Consider the following 14,712-nt stretch of genomic DNA (forward strand, 5'->3'; position numbering starts at 1 on the left):
TGCAGATTGAAAAGCTATCACCGCCTTCCTCCTCATCCCACAATGGGGAGACCAGTGGCCTCGACATTTCAACTTCCTTCTGAGAGGTTCGACTCAGAGGCCAGGTGCAGAGGCACACAGGGCCAACCGTGCCAGCTGCTGGGCCGTATCAGGAAGCAGCCTCTTGAGTTCAAGCCCCAGCAAAGAGGCTGGGGATTTTCTTGGAGAAGTCACGCAAAGAGAGAAGTGGGAGCATTGTATTCGGGCAGGGTGGGGACGAGCCAGCCTTCTTCCCTCCTGGTGCTCAGGAAAGACTTCTGGGAGGGGTGCAGGTTCGGGAGCTGCCTGAGTGGCCCGAGGGAGCAGCTGGCAAGGCCCTGAAACCCTGCATGCTCGGGGTGCAGCTCCTGGTGAGGATTCCGAGGTGGTCGTGAGTTGACTGAAGAAAGCAGCTATCGAGTGAATTCCCCGAAGAACAGCAGTGGGAAAAGTGAGACAATTAGGGGAATTTTTCCCTTCTGATTATAAAAGTCATATATGTTTACTGTAGAACACCTGGATACATTAAAAAAAAGAAATCAGAACGGCATCCATAGTCCCACCACTGAAAGAAAACCCCTGAAATTATTCTGGTGTGATTTTTTTCCAGTTTTAAAAATTTATCTGGGCACAATTGACATATTGGCGATCAGTTTATAACCTACCTACCAGTTTATAACCTGCTTTTCCACTTAATGTACGATACACATATTTTGCCAGATCACTCAATTCTTCTAGGGGGCATATTATTTCATCTTTGGGACATGGTGTGATGGACACTCTCCTACTGTTGGACATTTAGGTTGTTTCCGATTTTTGACTGTTATGAATAATGCCAGATCAGTAACTTTGTGCATTTGTTTCTAGAGTTCACCCCCCCCCCCCAACACCACACTCTGCATTCAGGGGCTTGTTATTATTTTCTTTAGCTAGATTCCCAACTTGGGGTTTCTGAGTCAAAGAACAGAAAAATAAAGTTTTGGGTGTTCTTTGAAAGGCCAAGGGTTTTGGCTTGATTCAGAGGAAACTGAGAAGCCATTCTAGAATCTGAGAGGTTCAAATGATCAAAGTGGCTGTAGGACTGGGAAATCCACATTTCTCGGGAAACAGGAAAAAAAAGGGGGTACATGGTAATAGAACTTTAATCCAAATCCTCCCTTCTTCCTTTTGCCTATGTTTTCTTATCCTCCATATTTTCCCACTCCATACAGATACTTGTTCTTTTTCAGGCATATATTCACTCCATTCATTTATTCATTCATTCGGCGATAACCAAGACGATGTTGGCAAAACCAGCATCTCAATCGCCCTCAGGGAGCATACAGCATAGTGAGGGACACAGCCAAGGACACAAACCAATGACACAAACCAACACGACTCAATGGAATGGCGGTGAGAAAGGGGCACACCCCAGGGGCACTCTGTGGTGTCTTAGGAGCCAGCAATGGCTGATGCGTGAAGGATGGGAGCAGGCAGCTAGGTGAAATGGCGATCCAGATGAAGAAAGGGGCATGTTTCTAGGCTGGAATCAGGAGACAACGCGATAAACTTGGAAAATGTAACTGTGGGATAGAAGATGGGCAGAAAAGACAGGTTTCAGCCAGAACCCCCAATTTATCTGTGCTCGGGTAAGAGACAGTACTGGCGTTAACTAAAGAGAAGTCTCCAGTGGCTTCTTTGAGGACAAAGACTGACATTTTAAAAAAAAATAGCTTTTTTGAGATCTAATTCACGTAGCATTAAATCCACTCATTTCAAGTATACAGTTCAATGGTTTTTAGTGTATTCAAAATTGTGTACCTATTATCACTGTCGAATTTTAGAGCATTTTCATCACCCCAAAAAGAAACCCTGTACCCATTAACAATCACCCCTCATTCTGCACCACGCTCCGAGTTTTATGCAACCACAAATCTATTTTCTCTATATATAGATTTGCCTGTTCTGGACATTTCAGGTCATACAATATGTGATTTTTTTGTGACTGGCTTCTTTCACTTAGCACAATGTTTTCAAGATTCATTTATGTTGTGGCATGAATCAGTACTTCATTCCTTTTGTGGTTAAATTATATTCCATTCTATGGATTGACCACATTTTGTTTATCCATTTACTAGTTGATGGACATTTGGGTTGTTTCCTGTTTTGGGCTATCACAAATAATGCTGCTGTGAACACTCCTGTACAAGTTGCTATGTGGACGTATGTTTTCATTTCTCTTGAGTATAGTCCTAGGAGTGAAATTGCCGTGTCATATGGCAACTCTGTGTTTAACAATTAGAGGAACTGCCAACTGTTTTTGAAAGTGGCTGCACCATTTTACAATTCCACCGGCAAGGTCTGAGAGTTTCAGTATGTCCACATCCTTCCTAACTTGTTATTGTCTGCCGTTTTTATTTTAGCCATCCTAGATACAATGCAGTGGTATCTCACTGTAGTTTTGATGTGCATTTCCCTAATAACTAATGACCTTGAACATTTTTCCATATGTTTATTGGCCATTCTTTGGGGAAATATCTACTCAAATCTTTTGCCATTGTTTTTTTTTGTTCGTTTGTTTTTTTAAAGATTGGCACCTGAGCTAACAACTGTTGCCAATCTTCTTTTTTTTTTTTCCCCTGCTTTTTCTCCCCAATCCCCCAAGTACATAGTTGTATATTTTAGTTGTGGGTCCTTCTAGTTGTGGTATGTGGGATGCTGCCTCAACATGGCCTAATGAGCGGTGCCATGTCTGCACCCAGGATCTGAACTGGTGAAACCCTGGGCCACTGAAGCAGAGTGTGAAAACTTAACCACTCGGTCACGAGGCTGGCCCTTCTTTGCCATTTTTAAGCTGGGGTATTTTTCTTTTTATTGTTGAGTTGTAAGAGTTCTTTATATATTGTAGATGTAAATCCCTTATCAAATATATGATTTGCAATATTTTCTCCCATTCTGTAGGTATTATTTTCACTTTCTTGATGGTGCTCTTTGAAGTACAAAAGTTTAAAAATTTTGGGAGGCCAGCCTGGTGGTGTAGTGGTTAAGTTCACATGCTCTACTTTGGTGGCCTAAGATTTGTGGGTCTGGATCCTGGGCACAGACCTACACCACTCGTCAAGCCACAGTTTGGTGGCATCCCACATGAAATAGAGGAGGATTGGCACAGACGTTAGCTCAGCAACAATCTTCCTCAAGAAAAAAGAGGCAGATTGGCAACAAGTGTTAGCTCAGGGCCAATCTTCCTCAACAACAAAAAAAGGAATAAAAGGATGAAATTCAATTTATCTAATTTTTCTTTTATCTCTTCTGTTTTTGGTGTCATATCTAAGAAACAGTTACTCAACCTAAGGTCCCAAAGATTTACTCCTATTTTTTTCTTCTATGACTTTTACAATTTTAGGGCTTACATTTAGGTCTATGATTCATTTTGAGTTAATTTTTTGTTTACAACATTAGGTGGGGGCCCTACTTCATTCTTTTGCATATGGATATCCAGTTGTCTCAGCATGAAAGTCACGTTTTGGGGATGATAAATCTTCCAGGCAGAAAACAAACGTATCGCCTTTTCTTCCTTCATTCCCTAGAAGACGTTTTCTTCAGCCGACGAGAAGAAACTGTAGGGCAGCTCTCTGCTGGTCCCAGCAAGGCCTTGGTTCAGAGACGAGGAAAACAAGACAAAAACCTCAGTCAGCAGTGGTTCCCATGGCTCCTGCAATGGAGATTAGGTCTATTCCCCATCTTCATCGCTGGGTCCCAGCGAAGTTCCATGTAAGTTCAGCACGTGCATGCTCAATTCAGAGTCATAAGCCCTGGGGGGATTTCCAGTATTTTCTTTCTTTGAGTACATTCACTGTGTCCCCGGAGGGCTGAGGGTGACTGATGTTCCTAGAGCTCCTCACCCATTCCTGGAGGTAGGAGAACTGATGGGTGGTTTGGGGACCAGTGAAAGGCATGGGGTCCCTGCTTTTGTCTTCAGTCTGCTATTTGGGTTGGGCAAGCAAGAAGCTGTAGCCTAATTCAGAGCTCTTTAAATTACCATCAGAATTGATGTGGGAGGAGCAGTGATGTCTACATTGTTTGGGCATCTTCTCCAGTTAAGGGCAGGGACTGAGCTTTCTTATTATAATAATAGCAACAATGTGACAACAGCCGACATGTATTGACAACTCACCCATGCCAAACCCTGTGCTTTAGCACTTCACATGCTGGTTCTCACGTAATCCTCCAACAACCCTGAGGTCGGTCCAGGTCCCGTGCCCATTTTACAGATGAGAAAACTGGGCTCAGAACAACTAAGTCACTTGCCCAAGATCACACAGATGGTCTCTGAGACTCCAAAACCCAGCTTCTTAACCACGACTTTTATTGCCTTCATCTTATTCACTTCTTCACCCTTGGGGCTTAGTACAGTGCCTGGAATGAAGCAGTGCTTAATAAAAGGACAGCATAGGACTTGAGAATAGGGGCTCCAACCTCCCTGTCTGCGTTTTGAGCCTCTCAAAACCTAACGATGCTTCAGTTCCATCATCCATAACACAGAGATAGTCCTTGTCCCTCATTCAAACAGCTATTGTGAAGCTTAAATGAAAAGTGCCAACACATAGTAGTTGCTCAATAAATTTTAGCTATTTTAGTAATGAGCCTTAGAGGCAGGGAAGAGGCTGAATCTTGGCTCCCAACCCTTACTAGTCGTCTGGTCTTTGATCAGTTATTTACCCTCTCTGTGCCTCTGTTTCCTCATCTGTGAAATGGGGGTAATAATAGAAGCCACTTCACGGGGCTATGGTGAGGATCAAAGAAATTAACGTTCTTAAAGCCCCTAGAAGAAGTATCTGCCTCTAGTCACCACTCTTTGAGTTAGCTAAGATTATGCGACAGTTCATGCAGAAGATGCCACTCGTGTACCCTTGAATGAAGGTTGGTCCTCCACTCTTTGGGAAGGGCCTTACTCCTGGTGTGGTGAGAGAGGAAGGGGGCGGCTTCCCAGGCACCCAGAGTAGCCCAACCCACCCAGGTGACCAGTGGCATCAAAGATGACATAAGCAGATCACTGGCACACCCAAAATAGCCTCAGAACAACAGTCTAATCGGGCATGACCAAAATACCCTCAAGTGGTTAGAGAACAAAGTCTCTAAATTCAAGGGCTCTAGGGTTGAATAGCAACCGTCTCCTAGGATTGATGTGACAATTAAAGGGATACTACGCATCAGCGGCACAGGCCAGCGCCAGGCATAGAGTAAGCGGTCAAGGATGGGTGGTCCACATGGCAGGGATTTTCGTCAGTTTCGCCCATCACTACCTCCCCATCCAAAACAGCACTGTATGAGTTTCCTATGGCTGCTGTAACAGATTACTGCAGACTTGCTGGTATAAAACACTGATTTATTCTCACAGTTCTGGAGGTCAGAAGTCCAAAATGAGTCATGGGAATAAAATCAAGGTGTCGGCAGGGCTTCTTCTTTCTGGAGGCTCCAGGGGAATAGTCTGTTGTCTTGCCTTTTCCAGCTTCCTCATTCCTTGGCTCATGGGCCGCCTCACCTCGCACTGTCTCCCCCTGCTTCTAGCATCACACCACTTTCTTCCCTTCTATAATCAAATCTCCCTCTGCCTCTCTCTTACAAGGACCCTTATGATGCATTTAGGGCCCACCAGATGATCTAGGATAATCCCCCTATCTTAAAATCCTTAACTTGATGAAATCTGCAAAGTTCCTTTTGCCATGTAGGTGACATTCACAGGTTCCAGGTGTTAAGAACTGGATATCTTTCAGGGCGCTTATTCAGCCCACCACAAGCACCTAGCTCATAATGCACTCAATAAATATTTGCTGAGTGAACACGTGAATGTTAGCCATGTAGTATTGTTACTGGCATCATCTTCGTTCGTCTCTTTCAGGAATTACTGCAGCAGGGGCCGGCCTGGTGGTGTAGTGGTTAAGTTCGCATGTTCCACTTCAGCGGTCCAGGGTCCGCTGGCTCGGATCCCAGGTGCGTACATGGCACCTCTTGTCAAGCCATGCTGTGGCAGGTGTCCCACATATAAAGTAGAGGAAGGTGGGCACAGATGTTAGCTCAGGGACAGTCTTCCTCAGCAAAAAGAAGAGGATTGGCAGCAGATGTTAGCTCAGGACTAACCTTCCTCAAAAAAAAAAAAAAAAAAAAGGAATTACCACAGCAACATGTCTCCTCGCCTTCAAGTCTTACTCAAATCTCAGCTTCAATGCGGATTTCCAGACCCTAATTTACCATTGCAACTTGTCTCCTCCATCACACACACTCCTGATCCCTTTATTCTGCTTAACTTCTTTTTCTCCCCATAGCACTTTTTCCTTCTAGCATACTGTAAAATTTACTTATTTATTGCGTTTATTGTGTTTGTCCAGCTTCCTCACTACAATGTAAGCTCAAGGATTACATTCGGGGAAGGACTTTTTTCTCTGTTTTAGTCTCAGATATATCCTCGGGGTCTACAACAGTCCTGACACATGGTAGGTGCTCAATACATGAGTGTTGAATGAACGTACGAGTTGAATGGCCTCACCGAGTTTCTCTCAGTTGCGAGTCTGGTTCTTTATCTTCCGTGGCCCATCTTCCTTTTATGACAATGAAGGCATTGCCTGTGGAGAAGCCAGTCAATTCCAGGTAACCTACGTATTATCCTGTTCACGGCTCTCCACCCTGTCCCATTAGCACACTGGCAATTTTGATTTCTAAAACACAGATAACCTCAATTCTCGTCTCCACCAAGACTTGTGAAAGTCTGGGAGGGAAAGAGATGGCTTAGCCTTGGATATTTGTTGAAAGATAAAATTTTTAGAATTCAGATGATTGCAAAGTTGGGAGGGTAAGTTGTCCCTGTTGCTGGGGTTTGTTATGTTGGGTTATACTGTTTCCACCAGTCTGCCTGGAGGTGATGAGTTATGGTTTCTGCTGTTGGTCAGGCTCAAGATGTTTACTGTAGAGGGCTCTTGAGTACCTGAGGGGACATGGTGGGGGGGGTTCAGGGGACACATGGGCTTCCTGAAACTGCATGTGAACTTTCTGTTTGTATGTATGTTCTTAAGGGGAGTAGAGTCCATAGCCTGTGTTAGCTTCTCAACACGGAAAGTGAAGAATTTCTGCACTGCCCCAGCTGCGAGGATTCTGTGATTCTGTGACTCATGACGTATAGCTCAAATTCACAGGCTGTACACAGCTCAGAAAGGAAAGGCAGTAGTTTAAAAGGCAAGCTCCCTTCTCCCCATCCTACCCTCCTAAAAGTCCCCAGGCTATCATGTTAAGGATGCTAAACAAGGCAGTGTTCAAATCTCAAGCTGATCAATCAATTTTTGCAAGACTCTGGCCATTTCTTGAAGGCTGAATTTTTTTCATAGGTAGAATTTGAATGGCTCTACTTTTTTTTATTTTTGTTTGAATACGAAAGTGCTTCAATGATACAAAGTGCTGTAGAATTGCAAAGTATTAATGACAAAGGAACTACGTGCCTTTTTTGCTATGCACAACAGACTGGCCTGTTCTCTACTCTATCCTTCCATGCATCCACTTATCTACCCATCCATTTATCTATCCATCCATCCGTTCATCCATCCATTTATCCATCCATCCACTTATCCATCTATCCATCCACTTATCCATCCATCTATCTATCCATCCCATAAACATTCATTTCCTTACACCATGCATAAAAGTTACCAAGTATGTGACAAAAGCTTTATATAAAACACTAATCCTCATAAAAATCTTGAACAAATTGAGGTCCAGAGAGCTCAGGGCACTTGCTTAAAATCACACAGCTAGAAAGTGAAGGAGCAGAGCCTGGTTGAAAACCTAATTCTGTTTGATGCCAACAGCAATGTTCATCATCATTACCCACCAAAACACTCCTAAAGGCAGAGGAGAGGCGAGATACCGAGCCTAAAAGGAAGGTAGGGGGACAGGTCTACCAAACACAGCACCTTGAAATCCGTGTTTTACCTTGAAATGCATGCACATGTTACAGTGTACTCCATATTATGCCCATGCTTGTTTTAATACCAAAGAATTTCCCAGCAATCTTTAAGTCCAACTGATGCTTTGGGAAGGGGGTATGCCCACGTACCTCTCTGCTACAATCCCCCGCACAAGCACCATTTCCCATCTCAGATGTTTGCTGTTTATATTTAAGTTTTATCTCCTGCGTTAGCCTAGAAGCTCCTGGAGGGCAAGATCTAAATCTGCTTCCTCCTTTCCCCTCCTAAGGCCTAGCCATGTGCCCAGCATGAAACAAGTACACAGAGAATGCATTTGACAAATACTTACTGAATTCCTGCCTAAACAAGTCAGGTGCCATGGGAGACACAGGCGAATATGCTGTGGTCCCTGCTCTTAAGACATTGACAATTGAGCTGGAGAGGCCAAGCTTCCAGAATCTGCCTGAAAAGGATTTTCCCTCACAGCATTTTAAAAGCGTGGGACTGTAATATAGCAATAGAAACAATGACAGTTAATTAGACATCAAACAAAAAGTTTCATTAAATAGGACAAATTTTGTGAAAAGTGACAACCTGTTCCTCTGGAAAGGCAGCATTGTGTCAATTAAAGAGCACACCTTGAAATCGCAAAGTACAAATTATCGATGTTGCAAAGTATGAATTATCAATGTTGAAACGGCCATTTCCCAAGAGGGAAAAGTTGAAAACACAGTCACCTGCTCTGGATGCTGTTGGTTTTGCCAGAAGAGTCTTGGTCTCTGATCGGTTGGCCTTTGAGCGTCCAGCTCCGAACTTTAGCAGTGCAGATAAGCCCATGTTTCTTTCTGACAAGCTTGGGTAGGTTCTGGGGTTATTAGATTCACTTCCACTCATCAACTATCTGCCAAGCCCGCCATGTGGGTGCCGAGGCTGCATCGAGAGGCAGAGGTCACAAACTTTGCAATGAAGCAGGGAGCCAAAATCCTGGCTCCTCCATGAATCAGCTGAGGGATGGGGGCCAGGCTTTCACCTCTCTGAGCCTCAGTTCTTTAAACCATAGCATGGAGATCCTAACACTTATCTTGTAAAGATTCCTTGGGGTGATGGAAGCCCCCTGCACAGGAAATTGCACCAAGTAAGAACTCCACAAACAGGTACTAGAAGAGGCGATTGGAGAAAAATTAGGGAAATGATCTCTGAATTCAAGAAACTCCTAGTCTGAAAAGACTAATATGTTAACAGAGAAATGTCGTTAGCGTGATGGGTATGATTTTTTTTAAGCAAACATTTACCAAGCACTTATTATGTGCCTGAAACTGCGATGATCAATCATACCTGGGACATCTCACTTATTCTGCACAAACAGTAGATAGCAGGAACCACAGTTATTCCCAGGGAGGAAACTGAGGCTCAGGCAGTTTAAGTGACATACCCAGAGTCCCAGAACCGGAAAGTGACAGAAGCAGGGTTTGAACCCAGCAATCTGGCTCCAGAGGTAGATTTCAAGGCACAAACAATGAGACAGAAAGAAGCCAGGAGGGCTTCACAGAGGTAACCCTGGAGCAGCGAGCAGTTTTTCAGGCATCAACGTCATGAGAGAAGGCGTCCAGGCAGGAGGGAAAAGCAGATATAAAGAGCTGGCAGGATGAATAGCTCGTCCTGTCCAGGAGTTCAGGGGGCCTGTGCAGAGGGTTTGGGATGGAGGATGGCACAGCTCTAGGAGACAGGAGTGGGGAGGGGGAGCGGGCCAGATGGTGGGACCCCTCATGTGCCAGGCACAGGCACTTGGGCTTTTACCTGGAGGAAATGGGGGACAATGAAGGACGAGAAAGCAGAATCCCTGCCATGTAAGGAATGTGATCTAAACGCCTATGTTCCAAGAGGTGGTTTCACTGGGTGGCATATTTGAATAATTAGACCATATCACATTTTCCAAGTAAATTACTACTTTCCAGATATCATTTATGTGCAAATCTCACCCTCTCCCCTACTAGCCTGGAAGTTCCTTAAATGTTGACTCTAATTGTGTTTCTTCTCCCACAAGTGCCTGGCATATGGCAGGTGCTTAGAAATTCTGTTAAATGAATGAGTGATTAAAAGCATGCATCAATGAGTCTCTGAAAAATTGAATTTTGAGCTGGATTTAAGAAAAATGCATACATTTGAGGAGGATAATAGACCTAAATGTGAAAGAAAAACAAAATGCTTTCAGAAAATATCATCATGACTGTAAAGATTTTTAAACAGAACACGAAAAGCACTAGCCATAAAACAGAAGATTGATAAATTGAACTTTGTTAAAATTAAGAATGTCTATTCATCAGGGACACCATTTAGAGAATGAAAAGGAAAGCTACAGATTGGGAGAAGAAATTTGTGTTCCCCATACATGTAATAAAGAACTTCTAAAAATCAATTTGAAAATCTCATTTTTAGGAAAAAAAAGATATCTAAGTAATCAAAAAGCATATGAAAAGGTGCTCAAAATCATTATTCATTAGGGAAATACAAACTAAAACAATGAGATACCCCCACCAGAATGGGTATAACTAAAAGACTGACACAGCAATTACTGCAGGATGTGGAGTAACAGGAACTCTCGCACACAACCATTAGGAATGGATAATTTGGTACAACCACTTCAGAAAACTGTTTGGCAGTACCTGCTAAAGCCGAACATTTGCCCACCCTAGGACCCAGCACTCGAACTCTTGGGCACATCAACAAGGGAAAAAAGTGCATATAGCCACCCAAAGACTTGTTTAAGAGTGTTCATAACAGCTTTATAATGATAGCCCCAAACTGGAAACCGTCCAAATATCCAGCAACAGGAAAAATGGATAAATAAATTATGGCACATTCACACAATGGTATAGCCACAGTAATAAAAAACCAACTATTGCTACAAGCAACAAAATGGAAGAATTTCAAAGACATTGTATCGAGTGAAAGAAGGCAGACACAAAGGTTCAAGAACAGGAACAGCCAATCAACAGTGGTAGAAGTCAGAAGAGTGGTTTCCTCTGGGAGGTATTGACTGGAAGAGGGCCTGAGGGAGCCTTCTGGGTTACTGGAAATGTTCTTTCTCTTCATCCGGCTGGTGATTTCATAGGTGTACCCATATGGAACAATTCACTGAGCCGTACTCTGAAGACTAGTGCACAAATGTTTACTGTATACCTCAATGAAGATGTTTTTAAAAGATAATAAATATATTAAAGTATGAATTAGTTTCAAAATTTGCTGATTAAAGAAGTGTGACATATTTTAGGAAATATAAGAATGAATTTAAATGTTAAAAAATAAACTGAGGGGGCCAGCCCCGTGGCCGAGTGGTTAAATTCGCACGCTCAGCTGCGGCGGCCCAGGGTTCCGATCCTGGGCGCGGACATGGCACAGCTCGTCAGGCCATATTGAGGTGGTGTCCAATATGCCACAACTAGAAGGACCAGCAACTAAGATATACAACTGTGTACCAGGGGGAATTTGGGGAGATAAAGCAGGGAAAAAAAAAAGATTGGCCACAGTTGTTAGCTCAGGTGCCAATCTTAAAAAAAAAAAAAAAGATTTAAAAAATAAACAAATAAATAAATAAAAGGCTTCATGCCTGCAAAAGGAGTAGAAGGGGATGTTTAAAGAGCTGGAGTAGAAAATGAAAACGTCAGATGGAGTTAGAAAATAGACTATGTTCACCTAAAGCCTAGCAGTAGTGGGAGAAATGAGAAGTGAGATTGTCAACCCAGATCTGGAGAAGATGCAGCTGGTGACGCCCTAATCGCAGAGGTGAAGAGACTGGATTCTGACTTGAAAGTCAGCTAGAAGCTAATCATTCCCGAGCTGGGCAAAGATGCCATTAAGACAAGGATGATAACTATGGTGACAATAACCACAACAAACACTTAGCATTTACTGAGCACCGACTATGTGCCAGACCCTGTTGTCAGTGCTCCACCGGGATCATCGCATTTGATCCTCTGTGAAGTTACTTTGATTATCCTAATCTCACAGAGGGAGAAACTGAAGAAGTGGAGTAACTTATTGGAGTCTCCAAGGACAGGAGAAAGAGAGCAGGGGGGAGGTAGTGAGGAAATCCAATGAATTAAAAGAATTCATACAATTCCACAGACATTTAAACAGGTCTGAGGAGCAGGCAAGTTACTCACACTATGTAAATTCTGCAGAATAAACCAGCTCATTGTATACCCAGCAGGGTATTGGCTAGAATTCTGGCAGGAGGACAAAAAACTGAGTACCTTTACATGCTTTTGGGCATATAAACAACATACAATATCCAGACTAGATTTAAAGGGTACAAAATGCAGAGTGGTGAACCTTGAAAGGGGAAAATAAAGGTTCTTGACTGGACTTGGTTTGAAAGAAGTTATTGGGGCAACCTATGCCCAGAGCTGTTACATGGTGACCTTCTAAGGTTTGCAAGTTTCATTTCATGTCCTTTGAATCACTCTAAATAATTCGTCTTCTTCCAAGCTGGCAACGTCAGATTAGGCAGCAAGGGATGAAAGGGTCTAGGAAAATTTTCTTTTCTTTTTTCCTTCCTCCTTCCCTCCTTTCCTCTCTTTCTTTCTTTCCTTCAGGAAGTATGTATTTACTGAGTACATACTATATTCCATGTATTGTTTTACAGGCTGGGGATACAGCAATAAATAAAATAGGAAGTTCCTGCCAGGCCTCATGAAAGCTATATTACAGTCAGAGGAGATACACGATACACAAATAAACACATACCTTAGGTAGTGATTAAATGCAGGGAAGAAAAACGAAGCAGGCTAAAGGAAGGCATTATACAAAAGGGTAAGTGAAGGCCTTCCTGAGGGGTGGATATTTGAGCTCTGATCTAAGTAGAAGGAAAGAGCAAGGTAAGAGACTATGAGGAAAGAGAATTCCAAACTGAGAAATCAGTGCAAGGGCCCTGAGGTAGGCACAGGCGAGGCCTGTTCAAGGAAGAGCAAGAAGCCATGATTGCTTAGTGCACACCAAGGAAGAGAGTGGTAGGAAAGGAGGTCACAGAGGAAGTACAAGGTCAGAGCACACAGGGCTTTGTCGGCCATGGATGGGAAGCCATTGGAGGGTTTTGCACCGGGGAGCGAGTTGACTGACTAACTTACGGGGAGAAAGAACTACAGGGGGCAAGCTGGGAGGCTACTGCAGGAGTCCAGGGGGAGTTGATGGTGGCTGGACCAGGGTGGTACTGGTGGAGGTTGTAAGACAAGGCCGGATTCAGGACACAGTGTGCAGGAAGAGCTGCAGCCTCTGCTAGTGAATCGCTGAAGGGCATGAGAGACAGAGATCAAGAACGTCCCCAAGTTTCTGTCCCTGGGTAAATGAACAATGCTGCCATTTACTTGGGGAATGATGAGGTTTAAGGGGTAAAATTAGGAGCTTGTTTTCTGACAAGTTAAGTTGCAGACCTCTGTTAGATATTCAATTGGAGGGGTCAAGCAGGTTCTTGGATATACCAGCTTGGAGTCCAAAGGGAAATTATGGAAAACAACATCTGAATCCCTCATGGATAGAAAAAAGTCTCAGTCCTCCCTACCTATTACCATGTGTTCATTCAGCAAATATTTATTGTGTGTGAGGCGCCGTGCTGGGTGCTGGGGAGCACACTGTGCATTTGGACAGAAACAGTCACTACCTCCATTACTACGCAATTAGTTCACTGGTTTCTGAGATACTTCTCCAAATATTGTGTAAATATAGAGAATCAACTCTCAAGAGTTATAAATACCGAGATGTTCTCTGACTCAGCAATTTGGAAGAGCTTAGAATTTTCGGAAAGAAAGGAGCTATATATAGATTTGGCCAATAACAGATTTACCCAATAAATATATGAAGACCGCCTTAAAATGAATCAGAAGAGACTGTCTCAACCAAATTAACGTTTGCGAAGAGTCAACTTGGTGTAATGGAAAAGCTTACAGGGCTGGAAGGCAGGAGCCCTGGGCCCATCTGTTCTGCCCCAACTAGGTCACATGTGTGACCTTGACTGAGTCCTTCACTCATCTTACTTCAGTTTTCTCTTCAATAAGATGAATCCGTTAGATGTGATGTTTTCTAAAGAGCTTTCAAACTATTATTTTTTGTGTATTAATTTTTACTGGACTGTTATTCGTCTTTCTAACATTTACTAAGAAATAAACCCCCAAACCCCAAGTTGGTTCTTCTCTTTGAGGGCTCGTTTTTCAAAGCAAAGCTGTTTGTTCTCTTTCTGCAAATGGAAATTGCTTTCTTGTTTCTTCTGGTTGCAAAAACGACACATGATCAGAAAGGCAGAGAGAGAGTAAAAAGCCTCTACAGCGATAGCCCATCTACCTCCACCGTCATTTGTCTGCAACATGTATCACAGGACAGGTGCTTAACAAATATTTGTTGAATGAATGACTACTGTTAATCTTGTAAACAACCTTTTTAATCTTCAGACAAAAAAAAAATCTCTCTGCGGGTTGTTCAGCCTCTCAATCAGAAGGGGTCAGTTACAGTTGCCAGAGATGGAAACTGCTGGAACACCATCAGATCTCTTAGATCACTTGTTTCACAACAGCTGATGTCTGATATCTACAGAATGTGGGGAAACAATAACTACTCCATTCTCATGGCTGTAAACAATACCAAGGGCGGCTCAGTTTGAGCAACGTCAAGAAAGGCTGCAAAACAGTCCACAGCCCAACCAGGAGTGGCTCCTGCAGCAAATGGGAGGCTAGGTTCTGCCCCACAAATCCTTCCTCCCGCACCGGGGCCCTCT

Source organism: Equus caballus, chromosome 3, assembly GCF_041296265.1.
Source record: "Equus caballus isolate H_3958 breed thoroughbred chromosome 3, TB-T2T, whole genome shotgun sequence".
NCBI lineage: Eukaryota > Metazoa > Chordata > Mammalia > Perissodactyla > Equidae > Equus > Equus caballus.